Source organism: Tiliqua scincoides, chromosome 8 (genome assembly GCF_035046505.1).
Source record: "Tiliqua scincoides isolate rTilSci1 chromosome 8, rTilSci1.hap2, whole genome shotgun sequence".
Lineage (NCBI taxonomy): Eukaryota > Metazoa > Chordata > Lepidosauria > Squamata > Scincidae > Tiliqua > Tiliqua scincoides.
Genome location: NC_089828.1, coordinates 25174863 through 25192038, shown reverse-complemented (window position 1 = coordinate 25192038; position 17176 = coordinate 25174863). Strand labels below are relative to the sequence as shown.

The 17176-nt window shown below is 45.7% G+C and overlaps 2 pseudogenes; both read right to left on the bottom strand.

Annotated features, from left to right (window-relative positions):
* Positions 1 to 1260: 1260 nt before the first annotated feature.
* LOC136659865 (5S ribosomal RNA) lies at positions 1261 to 1380 on the bottom strand (annotated as a pseudogene).
* Positions 1381 to 4641: 3261 nt separating this feature from the next.
* Positions 4642 to 4761, bottom strand: LOC136659483 (5S ribosomal RNA; annotated as a pseudogene).
* Between the last annotated feature and the right edge of the window lie 12415 nt (positions 4762 to 17176).

Sequence of the window (17176 nt, the reverse complement as noted above, 5' to 3'; positions counted from 1 at the left end):
GTGGGGGGGGGGGGGGAGAGGCTGCCTTCTGAGCATTTGTTGCACTCCAGATCCATGGATTGGGACCATTCCAGTGTCCTCACATTCCCCTTTGCCTGGCCTGACCACCAGCCAAGGCACGTCTGCCTACTCGCGAGGCAGTAGGCTGCTTCACTTTCCATAGACTTGCAGCTGGGAGGGGGGACCTCCTTCTCTGTGTTTTTGGGGGCTGCATTCATTGGATCAGGAACATTCTGACGTCCTTGGAGCCTCTTAGCCTGCCTTGACTAAGGCAAGTCCGCCTACTTGCAAGTAAACGCAACCACGTGGCTTCGTTTTGGGCTCAGACTCGCAGATGGGAGGGGGAGCTTCTTGGGTGTTTTTTGGGGACTGCATTCATTGGATCGGGATCATTCTGGTGTTGTTGGATTCCTCTCAGCTTGCCTTTTCCAATGGACTATAGCAAGTACGTCTCCTCGTGAGTAAACGCGCAATACGGCTCACTTTCACTTTCCATAGGGCTCCATGCATTTTTTCCTTCCTTTTTTGGCCATAACCTTTGAAGGAAATAAACTATTTCAATTCTGTTTTTTGCACTGCACTCCGCTGGCCATTCCGCATCCAACGGTGTATGGCATGATGCGGTAGCTCCTAACGCCGCGAAGTTAGTGCGTCCTCCCCAGGGTGCTTCACCCCCCCGCATGTCACCCAGTGCGGTCTGCACCCCCTGCACCCCCCTAGTGACGCCAGTGTCAGGGCCCAAATGGAAACATTTTTTTGCGGGACCGCAGGTTCACAGCCAAGACCTGTAGAATCTTAAGAGATATAAATAAAATTCATTAGATCTCTCTCTTTATGGTAGAATGGAAAGTAATCAAAATGTGCATTAGAAAGTGTATGTGAGTTAATGGACCAAGTGGATTGAAATCAGTGGTTCCCAAACGTTTTAGCACTGGGACCCACTTTTTAAAATAGTACCCTATTGGAACCTACCTAGACTTTTCTTAAAAAGGAGATATAGAACTTTATTTATTTATTTATTTACTTACTTACTTAGGACCAAATCCTATCCAATTTTCCAGCCCTGGTGTAGCCATGCCAACAGGGCATGCGCTACATCCTGCAGTAGAGGGGCAGTCACAGAGGCCTCATCCAGGTAAGGGAATGTTTGTTCCTTTTCCTCAGGGCTGTGTTGTGGCTGCACCAGCATTGGAAAGTTGGTTAGGATTGAGCCCTTACTTACTTGGTTGGCAACCTTCAGTCTCAAAAGACTATGGTATAAGCCTACAGCACCCAGTATTCCCAGGCGGTCTCCCATCCAAGTACTAACCAGGCCTGACCCTGCTTAGCTTTCAAGATCAGACAAGATTGGGCATGTGCAGGGTAACAGTTGCTGTCAAAAGCCTACAGCAGGCGGTCTCCCATCCAAGTACTAACCAGGCCTGACTCTGCTTAGCTTCCGAGATCAGACGAGATCGGGCGCTTTCAGAGTAGTATGTACAAGTAATAATAACCAGAAAAAAGACCCTCAAACATTTATCTCCCTATATTTACACATGCTTGCAAACTGCAGGAGCTCAGCTCCTTGCTGGGCAGTTAGCAGCTATCTGATTTTTGAATTAGTTATCTGATCTCTCCATCATCCTTCGGTGACCCACCGAAAAATCAGTTCATGAAAAATCAGTTCATGACCCACCAGTGGGTCCTGACCCACGGTTTGGGAACCACTGATCTAAGCACATTTTCATATAAAATTGCATACAAGACTAGAGTAGGACCCAAGGCGCAGGACCCGATTGGGAGCAATTGGTCCAGCTGGCTTAAAGTCAGCTCTGGTGTGGTTAAAACTATATTAGAAAAAAAATAAAATAGGTGATCATCAGTTCAAAAATATACCCCAGGAGTTTCACTTCACCAGAATAGCAGGCTTTGCACTGCATTGTGACTTAGGGTTGGTGTCCAAATGTTCACATTGTTGTTCCTTACAGACCAGAGATCACTTTTTCTCTCCATAGTTTCTCTCCAAAATATGTAAATTGTAAATTTGTAAAACCCCTGGGGGCTGGGGGATAAGAATAGGCCCTCAGTTTGCCTGTACTTGTCGTAAGAGGTGACTAAACAGCCACCGGGTAGATGAAACTCGTTAGCCTGGAAAGGCAGCTCATCTGAGAGAAGGAAAACTCTGTTCCTAAACCTCCACTGCCTTGTGGCTACATCCAGTTATGGAAAAGGCTTCAGGAGCCAACCTCGAGGCAAAATCCGGAGCCGGAGTCCCTGAGGCAGTTCGCAGCTGTACACGGTCACGCTCTGGCAACTCCTGCGACGCTGCTGGAACCAACCGTATTGGCTTCTGCCTTTCCATTGGACCATTTCAGCGACGTGGAGAGGGGGGATTTGCTGCATGGGTAACAGCCTATCCTCCATACCTACTTTACCCAGGCTTCGTGCACTGGAGAGGACACTGTTCCAGAACCACCATTCAGAGCGCAATACCATAGTCTTCCGAGACTGAAGGATGCCAACATGGAAATTTGTAAAAATTGTAAATTGTAAAAAAAACATGTAAATTGTACTATTTATACTATTCTTAGTATTGTTTGGTTGTATTCCTCATGGTTACGTCTGCTTTTTTTTTAGTTTTGTAAGAGCCCAATCCTATGCATGCCTACTCAGAAGTAAGTTCCATTATAGTCAATGGGGTTTACTCCTAGGCAGGATTGGATAGGTTTGTGACCTAAGCCTCCTCGAACAGTGGAGAGTGACAGCATATATGACATGTGTTAATTAAACAAGTGAATAAAGTTTGGTCTAAGCACAAGGTGGGTCTCTTATTCCTGCCACTGCTCATTAAGATTACAGCTGAGTTTGAAGATGTACCTGTCCAGAATGAATCTTCCAAATCCCTTGCTTTATAATGTGACCAATAAAGAAGGAACACAGGTGTACCACAAGTGCTCCAAACCCTGTTTTGCCCCTAGGAAAACAAGAAAACAAAGGCAGCTGGGAATGTTAGCAAACAACAATAAAACTGCTGACCATAATTTTTTTTTTTTTTTTTTTTGCATCACAAATGGCTGTCAGCAGCAATGCTGGGTCTTCTACCCAGGCTGTAAATGACATACAATTGGAGAGGAAATTGCTGCTGTGACTTTGAGGGTGGTGTGGTGGGGAGAGACTACTTTAAGCAAGAGAAGGGCTTTCATCTTTTCCACTGGCCAAAATGAGGTTCTGCTCATCACCCCAGTAGCACTTTGCTACCCAGCAGTCAAGTGTTAAGTACTAATTTGGGAAACACTGTTCTTTCCAGCCAGGCCTCTTGATGACACAACAGGTAGCAAGGTCTACACAAGTGACAGCGGCCTTGTTATGCAGCCTTGTTGATTTACCCTCTTGTTCAAGAACAGTATTCATTAAAGCTATTTACATTTGAGAGATGGTATCCTTAAACTGATCATATACACACACCCCTAATACACAGACACACACACAGACCATTTTTGGGGTGTTAAAATAGATCTACAAAACAGATCTGCCTTATTAAGGGCACGATCCTGCCCTCCCTTGAGGCAGCCCAGGAGGGTGGTAAACATGCCGTAAAGCACATTTGCACCTCCTTGGGAATAAGCTGCGCCAGCACACAGAAGCTGAATCCAGCCTCCGTGGCGGCTTCTGTGGCAAGCCTTGCATTAGCCCCGGCTGGGTCAACACAAAGCTCTGGGGTGGGTGGGGAGGGGGCAGGAGGGAGGTGTTCATGGGTAGGGGGTGGGCAGGTGGGCAGGCGGTGGGCAGTCCTGGGGGCAGGTGGGTGGGGAGCGGGAGGTGGGGCTGGGATCCACCACTTATGCTGGTGGCGCAATCCCTCCCACCTCAGAAGGTGGCACAAGTCCAAGGAGACCCATAGGTGCAGGGGCACCTTACCTGGAGGTAAGGGGAAAAGTTTCCCCTTGCCTCTGACTGAGCCGCTTTGGGCCCCTATCCTGCGCTGGATACAGTGCAAGCCCTTTGGCTTGCCTGTTCCAGCGCAGGGTAGGATTGCGCTCTAAGAGTCCAACTGACCAACACCTGTTCCATTTCGGATGTTTTGGCCTGCCCAATCCCAAGGGCTTTAAACAGGCAAGACTATATTTGTCTATATCCAGACTAGCTTTTGTTTCCAGGATTGCCATCCTTTGTATACTCACTTTTTTAGGGAGACTTCAAATGATTTAGGGCCCAATCCTATCCAACTTTCCAGTGCCAGTGCAGCCACAATGCTGCCCAGAGGTAAGGGAACACATGTTTCCATACCCGGAAGAGGCCTCTGAGACTGTCTCCCCACCACAGGATGAAGTGCATGCCCCAATGGGCTGTACCAACACAGGAAAATTGGATCAGATTGGGCCCTTAATTGTCAGATTATTGCAGTCCATTGTTTTCCATGTCGTCCTCAATTTGTGCAGTTAAGGCAATACACCTTGACCAGTGAGAGCCTTGAACACAGAATCTTCCACCTACCATACAAGCAGGCCGCAATATTGTGTTGAATGGCAGTCTTCACTACTGTCCTTCAGCTCTGAAATTCCCTTTCCTTGCAGTTCGCCCAAGCCTGAGTCTAGAAGAGAAGTTGTGGGGGTAGATAGAAGTGCTGGTTGGCAACCTTCAGTCTCGAAAGACTATGGTATAAGCCTACAGCACCCGGTATTCCCAGGCGGTCTCCCATCCAAGTACTAACCAGGCCTGACCCTGCTTAGCTTCCAAGATCAGACGAGATTGGGCATGTGCAGGGTAACAGTTGCTACGGCCCTGTGAAAGAGAATCAAGGCACAATCCTACCCCCAGCAGTCCACAGCATGCAGTGCCACCGGCAGAGTGGCAGATGGTGCAGGAGAGGTAAGTACAAACCTTCATTACTGACCTCCCTATAGGCAACCTGGCTTCCAGTGGATCCTCAGACCTGTGTCAGCTATTTAGCTGGAATAAGTCCAAGGAGGTGATGGGTCCAGACTGGAAAGAAAGGATAGTATCTCAGCATACACTGCTGCAACTGAGATCCACCCCCACCCTCCCTGACCCACTCCTGGCCCAGGCCACTCCAACCACTTCACCTGATCTTCCTCTGACCTGCCCCCTGCAATTGACCTACCTGCTTCAGCAGAGGACAGCAGGGGTTCTTTGGGCCAGTGGTGTCTGTGCATGGCATCTGGCCATCTGTGCTGGTGTGCCCAGCCCTCACTACTACAGAGTGACTTTACACCATTACTGCAGGATTTACTGTATCAGATAATGAGATCTGCCATCATAATACCCTGATAGGGTTGGTTCATCACAGTGCAATCCTAAGGTTGGCCTGAGCTGCTGCACAGGTGAGAGAGGGTGATAGGAGTGCGTTTTTGGACATGGGGAGGGGGCATTTGGGGTGGGGAAGGGCAAAATGGGGCAGATTGGGCCTGGAAGGGGAGCAGGAACTGTAGAGCAGACTTCTGCTGTATTCCAACCCCCCCCCCCCCAGCCTGACTGGTATTACACCAGTAATAGCTGGTGTGAATCCAAGAAGCCCCATAGGGATGACTGGGGTTTTACTTGGCATAAGGGGAAAGAAATCCCCTTACCCCAAGGAGATCTCCAGGTGCTTCTAAGCTGTACTGGATGTACTGTACTGGTGTCCATAGGTCACGATGACCTGCTATACCAGCACAGTTTAGAATTAGGCTGTCAGTTGTATATCATTGCTGTACAAAATAGGCAACTAGAAACAGCACAGATACACACTACTAAAAGGTACGCTACTGCCTCAGATCAAACACATTCCTATACCAGTTCTATTCCTACACACATTCTTTTTTTTCTCCTCCCCTTGTTAATTTCCTCATCACCATCATCTCAACCTCAAACTGCACATCGCTAACTCCCAGGCCACCCCCAGAACACCATCCATCCGCCTCAGGGAAAAAAAAAATCACTAGGGCTGTTAACACTCATAAAACGAATGAGTGAATAAGTGAGCAGGTCTGAAAATTGCAAAGCCACATAAAAACTAGAGGATCAGATAATTTATTGTTTGTCATTTTCCAGGGGGACCAAGCCGATGATATAAATATAATTGAATTTTATTCGGCTTCCATTTCACAAAGCAGCTCCTGTCCTAGGGTATCTGTTCTCAAGGGTGTTTGGGAAAGGAGAGGTTGCCAAGCACACATGTTGTAGAGCAAAGGAGTAGAGCTCTTGTTCACTGTAGCCTAACAAGGTAATAATTGCGTGGGACCATAGCGCAGTGTAAGTTATCCATCCAGATGGTTCCAGATTCAGTTCCCAGGAAGACTTGGGTAATAGCCCAATGGCATCTCTGTGGTACAGCAGATGCTTTGCATCCAGAAAGTTCCAGGTTCAGTTCCTGGTTTCATCAGGTAGGACAAAGAAAAGACTCTTATCTGAAGAACTGTTGACAGTACTAAGTTAGGTGGATCAATGGTCTAATAGTTCTAATTAGGTTGCTTCCCTTAGTCAAATGCAAGCAATATGACATTAGGGTTACCAACCACAGATATTGTTCAATGGAACTTATTCCAAGTAAGTGTGTAGAGGATTGCAACCCAAGCACTTAATTAACCATCAATTGATCCGTTTAAGGCAGACCGTTAGCTAAAAATGGTTTAATTGCCTGGAAACTATTTACAATTTGGTTGATAAAAATTGACAATTAAAAAAAAAAAAATCTGTTGATCCAGTATCCTGCTCTATCAGGCTTGATCTCAAGACCCGTCCCCTGGTGTTCTTGGAGGGGGGGTGTAAAACACTTAAGTGTTGCAGACCCGCATCTCTGGTGTAAAGTGGCCCCTTCCCCTTGCCTTCAGAGCCAGTCATGGTTGAGAAAGCTTTCCTTCAACCCTCACTCTGGTGTCAAGCACTTGTCCTTCTTGACTCCACCTAGTTGCCTCCCCTGGCTCCGCCCATCATCCACACAGTTTTAAAATTTGATTTGAAAATCAAATTTAACCCTTATCCTATTTAATTTTTGATCTTGCCCATGTGCCATTGATGCAATAGTGAAAAAGAAGCATCAAACACCTGTCAGATTTGTTTGACCAGAGGAAATTTTGGGATATAAGAAATGTGTACACTGCAGGCAAGACAGTGCCTTTATCAAGAGCTAACACTTATTTGCTTCCCAATAGTCCAATCCTCTTCTCCGAATTCAGATGTCAAGCATTTCCCAGACTTTCTCATGCTGTTTCCTGAATATTCTCAGAATATTTGATGGTCTGAGATTTTGTCAGTCTTTGGTGTTTGACAGCATTTTAAAGTTGATTTTGTAAGCATCATGCAACACTATTTAGTATTTTATAGTAGTTTGTTGACATGCAATAGTTTTCAGTATCCTTTATAACTTACACGCAAAAGTTTGGTGTTTGACAGTTGCCTGTATGTGAGATTTCATATTTGTTGGGGCTGCCACAATGACAAGTCTAGACGATAAGTGGTCTGAATTTACTCATATGTTAAAAATATTTATTTAGAAGTTGTATATCTCTGAGTACCAGTTTACAATGTTTACCAGGGACAAAGCCTTTTTACGGCTTTCCAGAGGCATCTGGGTGCCCTCTGTTGGAAGGATGTTGGCTTAGATGGGACTTTTGTCTGATCCAGGAGCATCTTTTGAAGTATGACTCAGCCCAAAAGCTTTGTGCATTCCTGACTGGAAAAAGTAATCACGAAGAACAGAGGGCTCCTGAGGATGTGCAGAGTGCATTTCCTCCACTTCAGCAAGTAACCACAGTGAATTTCCACTCTTGGGATTTTTAGGGCAAGCTTCCAGGTCAAAAGATATTGCTTCCAATTAGGCTTAAGTCACAGGAGCTCTATTTTAAGACATATATATATATATAATTTTAACATAATGCACTGAAACAAACTGTGAAAATGGAAAGAAATTAGCAAGTATCACAGAATGTGATTTTTAAATCAGAACTGGAATACAGGCAGATGGCTAGAAAGGAAATTTCATTGCCATTTTTTTACATAACATGCTTTGATTTTAGCCATTGTGTTTTGCCCTCACCAAAGCCTCAGCTCTTCATGATTAGTGTTCATGTGAAACATTCCAGGTTTTTTGTTTTTTTCAGTGTTTGTTCAATGCAAATAAATATACGAATGAATGATTAAATGAATGAATGAATACACTTTTTTTTCTTATTCTCCATTCAAAAAACAATTCAGAAATATTCCTTCCCAAGTCATCGTAATTCACAAGCCAATTATTGGAGTGGTTCTATTGGCTAATAGGTTGCTAGAAACATCCTGAATAACTTTCTTAAAAAAAGAAAAAAAGAAAAAAAGAGAGAGATAACCAGATGCTGGGACTGTTTTTAAAAATGGCTGAAGATAAGACTTGGGAGACAATGTTATTAAAATAATTCCTCTGACCAATTCAGAGCCAAAGCAAAATATACAGAAGCCCATGGACTGGCTCTTTTAAATGTCAAGCATTTGTCTTCAAAGGGTGTTAGTGAGCCTTTCCCCTCCTCTGTCTCTAAAGGAACTTGGTAGTTCTGCTCCCCTGAGAAAGGGAGGACACTTAAGTAGGTTTTTCCTTGGATAAAGTGAAAGAAGGCCTTTCCCCCTTGGAAACAGCTGGGATCTTAGTACCACCAACAGCTATAATACCAGCATCCGCAGAATGGCCATTAACAAGCTAATGCATCATTGCTTCCCAACATCCCGCCTGTTGGCTACCCAAGCATAAGAGAGGTTGGACTTCAAGAAGCCACAAATCACAGGCTAACATGATGTGGCCTCTTCAAAGGGAAAGGAAAAGAGGCAGGGGAGAGGAGGGGCGGGAGAAGATGGAAGAGATGGGGGCAAGAGGGAGGGAGGGGAGACGCTTAAAGTGATTTACGACCCCCCTTCGAGAACAAGCCAGTGGCAGACAAAGTTGCGTGCACCTGGGTCATTGTGAGGCAAAGGAGGATGGATCTCTGGAGGGGAGTCAACATTCAAATGTACAAGTGGAAGATTAGGACAATTCAGTCCTGCGGGGGGGGGGGGGATGAACTGGGCTTTATTTTGCTTGTAAAATGAAAGGGAGAAAAATTATATGCTGCTTCATTCTTTTCCAAATAATGAAAGAGAATGGAGATTAGAAAGGGAGGGGATGAGTTGTGTCATCAAAGTGTTAATTCAGACCCCCATCACCCTCACTCTCTCAAATGCTTCCCTGAAATATTTTAATTGTCTTATTTGGCATTCCAAGCTCTCCTTTTCAACTCTTAATTACAGGCCGGGTAAACAAACAAATAATTGAAATATATGTCTTGTGGGACCTGGTTGAAACAATTAGGAATGTGCCCAAGCCCCCCCCCCCCGCCCTGGTACTCTCCCCACTTCTCTCAATTAAACAACAACAACAAAAAAGCATGATATTTTGAGTTTTAAAAAAGTCTAGCTCATTTGTAGCATTGAAACCTGGGTCTGTTGACAGGAGCTGAACCTCTTGCTGGCCTTGAGTCAGCAAAAAGCAGGCGCTAATAGTTCAGCAGAGTGTCAGGAAGACCTTTCCGCTGAGAGCGACCCTTAGGGAGGGTCTTTTCTAAATACAACTCCTTCAGTGTGTCTGTTAGTTTTGCACCAGCTCGCAATTTATGAAGCCAGCACCCTGAAAATCCACTTTGTACAATTTCAGCCTCTGTTTGGGTAAACAGAGTTCTTCCCGCCATCACATTCATAAAACAATGTCCTTAATCTCCATGGGAGGGTTCAGTACCATGATGCACAATCGGGGTCACACAACCTCCAGCAAGAGTCAAAAACAGGAACACTCACAAATTCTTTCACTGAGAATGATAATAATCTGAGAGCCAGGATGGTGTAGTGGGAAGTGGGAAATCAACTGAGACATGGAAGATCCAGGTTCAAATCTCCGCTTAGCCGTCAAGCTTCCTGGGTGACCTTGGGCCAGTCTCTCTCTCTCTCAGTCTCACCTACTTCACAGGGCTGTTGTGAGGACAAAAGGAGGGAAGGAACCATGTAAACCACCCTGAGCTCCTTGGAGACTCCTTGGAGCTCCTTGGAGAAAGGGCAGTAAAGGAATGTGAAAAAATAAATAATATTTGGCATTTGTATAGCACTTAAAAGTGAAGTACTTTGTGCACTTGAATTAATTTGATGCAAGCCTTATGCAATTCTGTATTATGATCCAAGTGTTGCAGCTGGGCTTGAAAAAGAGTGACTTCCCTAAGGCCACCAAGTGATGCTGTAGCAGAGGCAGGATAAAATCAAGGCAATCCTGATTCATAGCTCAGTTACCTAGCTGCTAAAGTACAAAAGCTCTCATTTACCCTGCTTGTCTTCCATTGATTTAAAAGCCAGGAGGGCTTTGTTCATTTGGTTAAAATTAAATACTGGAAACCAGAGACCATCTCTGGTAAATAAAGCAGTGTATGGAATCACAGCACGTATCTCTGAGAAAGGAAAATTCCTTTGCATTGCACTCACATTGAAACATGCAGTTTCTCAATCTGGTCCTCCTGGAAAATTATCTAGACTAGTGTTTTTCAAACAGTGAAAACAGGGACCCACCAGGTGGGCCATGAGACAATTTCAGGTGGTTCCCCATTCATTTCAATGAGTTATTTTTAATCTATTAGACCTGATGCTCCCATGGTATGTGACTGCATTTGGGAAAATGTGACAGATCTGTACTTTTAACAGGCTACTATGTGTATGCTTTTAACAATGATAGTCGGTGGGGGCTTATTGCTGGGGAAGCGTGGATAGGACTGCAGCCTTTGGGATGTTTGGGGAGATCAGCAAGTGCTTGGGAGGGTTAGGAAGGTTTTCCTTTAATTTTAAATACATTTTTAAACATCTTAAACTTATAATTTACTCACTTGCATACTTAGATTTAGTCATATGGGGGTGTTAAAAATTTTCCTGCTTGATGATGTCACTTCCAGGTATGACATCACTTCCAGGTTAATGACATCACTTCTGGTGGGTCCCAACAGATTGTCAATCCAAAAAGAGGGTCCCAGTGCTAAAACGTTTGAGAACCACTGAGCTAGACACAATCAAGAAATGTCCCATCTTGTCCCTTAAGGTTCATTTTGTTTTGTTTATATTTAAGGTGCCATTTGGTACCTTGGCGGAGGAGACAGATAAAGAGATTTGGGGGGAGGGGGGACAATATTCACCACAAAATTGAAAGACCTGCTCTTGGATGCATTTAGCTAAAATAGCAAAACAACGAAGCAAACAAAAAAAAAACCCAACAGTTTATTTTAAGGCCATTTGTTATTTTGGGTATCTCATGATAACAGAGGGAAGATCATCCACACCCCTTTAAAAAAATGCAGAAGGCTTTGGACCTTTGACATGCTGGCCTGATACATAAGCCCATTTACAGCTTGTAACAATAGTCACTCAACAGCATGTTACTTGGAAAACATCATTTGAGCCTTCTGTCCTAGGTGTTTTAAAATGAAAATAGCCCACATGGGAAGGGCCAAATAAGGAACAGAATTGCATCACAGGGCAGAAGACTAGCTTCCTTTATCATAGATCTGATCCAAATTAGGTCTTCTTGCTCAGCCTTGCAGTACCTCCCCAGTACCCAGTGAGGTTTGCCAAAAGGCAGAGAAGCATGGCGACAATCCATTCTAGGTTTGCTAATAGCAGTAGAATTCAGGGGTGGTAATCTTAAGCACTAAACACATTAAGGGGACAATCCAGCAGGCCATTTTCTGGAGCAAGTCCATCAGAAATGAATGGAAACTGTGCAAAAATACTGCTTCCCAGTGGATTGGGCCCTAAATCTTTGCAATGTGAGCAGCCGTGGACCTCTGCAGCCCCGCACCTGGGGCAAAGCTCCATGAAGGCACCCCCCGCGGGCTATTGCTGCCCCCTGGGCAGAAATACGCCCCCCCACTCACCAGAGGCTCACAGAGCCTCGCACGACCTCCTCCCATGCCAGGGAAACCTCTGTGAGGTTCCCCGCTGGCAAATCGGAAGAACAAATTCCGCCCCCGTTGGGAGCCTCAGAGAGGCTTCCGCGGGGTCCCAGCGGCCGGCGCCTGGGGTTTTTGCCCCATCCCGATCTATGGCAAGCACACAAATGAATGCGAGCACAATTCAAAACAATCCTTGCCTTAACCCCCTTTTTAATTTATGAGATGCCCACTAATTTGCGGGAATGCATGCCAAACTTCATCTTTGTCCCGGATTTCCAAAGTGCTGTACTATTGCTGACAGTGCAATCCTATGCATGTTTACTACAAGTAACTCCCACTGTAATCAATGGGGCTTACTCCCAGGAAAGTGGGCATAGGATGCCTGCCTTAGTTCTGTTCACAGAAGTGACTATGTTCATTGCTGAGCACCTCTGTAGGCTCAAAGTTATTTGTGATCTCAGGGCCAGCCCATCCACGAGGCCAACTAAAGCAGTAACTTCATGCCACAGATTGGTATTGGGGGGGGGGGGGTGGCCCTGCTAATTTCTTACAGCCTATTCACCTCTTCTCTCCTTTCCACTCCCTGTATTGGAAAAGGGAGAGGGGGTCAGAGAAAAATGTGGAGGAGAGGAGAGTGTTGAGCAAGAACATTGGAGAGTGGAAGGAGCAGAGGCCTGGCCCAGTGTGATCCTTTGCTTCCAGGCTTTTTAAACTCTGAAGTATGCAGCTTGCTTGATATGCAAATAGGTCTGAAGTGAGGATGGAGATTGGAGTAGTGGTTGCTGAGGTAAAAAATGCACAACAGGCTCCCTACACTGTGAGGAAGTAATGCTATGCAAGCAGGTTTCTAGCCAGAAACTTTGCAGTGAGGAGGCTTAAAGAGGCAGGGGATCATTATTGGGGGGGGGGGGATATCACCAGATCCCATTTCTGCAGATCCACTTATCTGCAGATGCAGGGCTGCACCTGGGGCCCCTGCACCCTCTGGAGGTGAGGGGCAAGTAGAGCCCCCCTCACTTCCTGAGGGTTTTCTGAGTCCTGCAGAGGCCACACACATCTGCCCGCAGCCTTTGCAGGGCTCAGAATGGCTGTTTAGGCCAAACAAAACTTTTGGGTGTTTTTTTTTTTTTTTTTTTTGTAAAACCAGAAGTGATGTTTTTATGCCTTTAAAAGAGCATTAGGAGGGCCAGGGAAGCCCTCCAGGTTTGGCACTTGTGGACTGGCTCTGGGCTGGAATGCCAAAGACAGTTTCCTTTTTCCTTTCGGAATCTGGGTAGCAAGAGCGGAAACAGTGGCAGCAGCGGTTGCATCAGGAGGCAAGGGGATGCCACTTGGTGTGTGGCCTCAGACCCCAGAAGGCTTGGACCAACCCTGTCTTTATCAGGCTTGAGCAAAAGAGAAAAGGGACAGGAGACAAAAGCTGCACATGGTCGAAAAGCCCAAAGTTTAAAAGAGTCTTAAGATGGAGTGCAGAAGGACTTAATTTCATTAGCCTCACTAATCTGAGACTTCTCCAAAGCTGCTGCCATTGCTTGTAATTGTGCCAGAAGCTCATTCTTCCTGAAGCTCTCTCAGCCCCCTCCCCCCAACACAGAAAGCATTTGAGGATCAAAATGCCAACAGATAGCAAGTGCCTCCAGCAATCCCAGGTATTGCTGAGTTTGTTTAAATGGATTTGTGATTTTTTTTTTTTTAATCTACACCTAGAAGTTTGATTTCTGAAGTCATGGGCACCACTGATGTGCAAATTTTGACACACTTTCCATGTGACCATTGACACTGATCCACGATGTATTACCATCCACAGATCAGCATTACCGCGACGTTGCTGCCACTGCTTCACCTGGAGGGTATGCAGCAGAAGTTTTGAGAGAGGAAGTCTGAGATCAAGCCCAAAAGCAAATGGATTCCCAGAGGTGTCTATTCCATACTTTATTATGTACCTCCATTATTTTTCAAGGAACAGAGTGACAGTGTAAAAGGTATGGGGGCATTAAAGCAGAAAAAGAAGCCAAAAGGGGGGGGGGAAGCAGGTAATGGGTTTTATTATTATTTACTGCTTATAAAGTTTTCCTTTTCAGTGGTGTAGCTAGAGCACTAAGTTTTGCAGGGAGCTTCCCTGCAACATACAAGGTGCCCTGCTCCTTCCCCTTTAGAGCCATTGCAGGCGGGGAGGGGGTGGGCGGGGAGCAAAACAGGCTTATGCCTCTGTTTTGCTCCCCCTGTCTGGAATGGCTTCAAAGGGGAGGGGGCAGAGCCTCCTGCATGCTGGGGTGAGGCTCCCTGCAAAACTTAGTCTTTACACCCCCTCTAGCTACGCCACTGCCCATTGGAGTATACTTTTTCAGATACCAATGTATAAATGTAAACTATCTCAAATTGTTGAGCTTATACAGGGTCAGCCTAAGTATTAGAAACAGTGAATCAAATGCCACCCCACTTTGCCAGTGGCACATCCAACACTCGGCCTACTGCTCCCTGGATTCAGAAAGGAACAGAGCAGAAGAGAAACTGTTCAGGAGAGGTGGGTGGTAGGCTAGAGTGGCACATATGCTCTAGCCCAACATTCTCTTCTCCTTCACACCTCCTCTTCTGCTTCATTCCCCTCTTCTTTTGTGAAGCTAGGGAGCAAAAGGAGGAGGAATGGTGGAGGCAGGAAAAAGTGGGTTGTCATGACTCCTACCTGAGCTCAGAGTCTGACCCCGAGGAAAGGCAATAGTTAGGTCAGAAGGACCAATCCCGAACCCAGTCACAGACCTTGACACCAGACTGCAATCTGGGTCTGAGCCCACCAGCAAGGAGACCAATAACCTGAGACACTCCAGCCAGAGACCCCAGAAATACAAACTCTGGAGCCAGCACATGGTGAGCCGGACCCCTTTGAAACAGCAGCCCCTCCCATGCTCTGAACCTCATGCACCCATAGCATGTCTATCTGCGGCAGTAATGGAAGGAGAAAAGAAGCATTGGGGGACTACAAGGCTCCATGCAAGAGGGCTGCCCTTTCAAAGGCCTCAGTAAGAGGTACCACCTTAATTGACAAGGTTCAGGTTCAGAAATGAATTTTCTGAATTCATTTCAGAATGAGTTTTACATTCCGCCCCATACCCACCCCATAAAGGAGAGATACATTCCCAAATATAGCTTCTGAGTTACAGCTCGAGGAATCTCAACCCCACCTCACCAGCTCTCCCCACCAGCCTACCACTTCCCAAACACACCCTTTATTTACTCCAGCAGGAGTGGGGGGGAGGCTTTCCTTCCACCTTCATTGCAGTGGGGCAGCACCACAAGATTAAAGGGTGCTGCATCGTGCTTTTTCCTTCCTTTTCTGCGAATAAGTAGAAAGGTGAAGGAGCTGATGGGATTTTGTGGAGCCATGCAGGTGGACCCACTTTATCTGTGGGGGTTCTGTTTCCGGACCCTCTGCAGATACCAAAAACTGAAGATAATGAAATTTGGAATGATGACTTCTAGTAAAACCACTCTGGGACAGCTGAAGCAGTTTTTGGATGACTTCCAGTTTTATCAGAAGTTGTCCAAAAAAACACACCCGGTGACTTTCTGAGTCTCGGAGGGGCTGAGTGTGGTGGTCCAAGGCTCAGAATGGTGCCCAGGACTGTTTTCGGAAGGCTTCCAGTAAAACCTCTTTTTCTGTGGATTCGGCATCTGCAGATTTGCCCCACCATGAATGCTAAACCCCCTGATCACCCCCCTGCAGACCTCCCGGACGTGACCGGAACCTCATCCCAGTCATGAAATAATGAAACCTGCAGTTTTTGGAGCCCATCTTTGGTCCAAACATGTCCAGAGCTGTTCTGAGACAGGCTGCAGAAGCCTCTTCAAGGCTCAAAATGCCGTCCAGAGCCATTTTCAGATGACTTCCAGTAAAACCGCTCTAGGTGCCAAAGCCACCTGGAGCAGTTTTTGGATTACTCTCTGCTTTCCATGCTGGGAAGTGGAACTTGGGAGGGGTAATCTAGGCCTGGAGGTATTTAAGACTTGTTTCCTTCTTGGGTTCTTGATGCAGCAAATTGATCACCTGGAGCTGTCCAAGGTCCTGCAACTGCAGCCTACCTCACAGGCACCCATGTGGTGGACATAACAGAGCATGGGTACCCTGCCCATCCACTACCTAATGCAATCACCTCTAGTCAACCTTATGGAGAGCCTGACCTTGATTGTATATGAGTAAATGAAAGTGCCATTCACTGAATCAGATGAGCCCAATATTGTCGATTTCCAACTGGGTATCTGTATGAGTAATATGAAGTTGCCAAGGTCCACACTAACTTGTAGGGGCTTTCCAGGGTCAAAGCAGGGTTCTTTCCCAGTCCTGCCTTGATGTGCCATTAGGGATTGATCCTGGGACCTTCTGCATACGAAGCAGGAGCTTTACCGCAGAACTCTTGATGCTCTGGATGAAGATATGAAGCTGCCTTATGCTGCATTAAACTATCAATCCATCTAGCTCAGTATTTTCTGCCTCATATTGCCCAACAGAAATGCTGTGGGGTTTCAGACAGAGGTCCAATCACATCCCACCTAAAGACGCCAGGGATTGAATCTGGGAACTTCCTCATTCAGAGAGGCTACAGCCCCCCTTTTAATTATTTTTAATCTTGTATTATTTTTTTCACATTTTTATACCACATTTTTATACCACCCTTCCTCCAAGGAGCTCAGAAGCTCCTCCCTCCCTTTAGTCCTCACAACAACCTTGTGAGGTAGTGTTAGTGGCTGGCCCAAGTTCAACGAAGAAGCTTCATGGCTGAGGGGGGATTTGAACCTGGATCTTCCAGGTGTAAGGCTAACTCCCAAACCACTACACCATCCTGGCACTCTTTTTTACAGCAGTTAGTGAATGACTGTACTCAAGACAGGCCATTGATGTGATTATCTTGCCTTTCTTATTTGGAAGAGCAGATGTTATAACATGGTCTGCTCTGAGTCTTCCAATCACTGGTTCCTGTCTGGCGTCGCTTTGTATATACTAATTTATTGGGAAGTCACAAATTATGTTATTGCTATTGATAATTATTTATGTGGCATTGTAAGCATGCAGAAAGATTCAAAAAACAAACAAGACAAGTTCCTCCCCCGGAGAATATTATTAATTATTAAAGTATTTGTCCTGATGTAGAAGTATGTTTCTCTAATAGAAAAAAAAGGAAAAGGGGAAAAAAAAACCCACATTCAATATCAGCAGAGCAGAATAAAGCAACAAAGAGCAGCGAAAGCATAATCAGTAACAATAGCCCTGTTTGATCAACCAA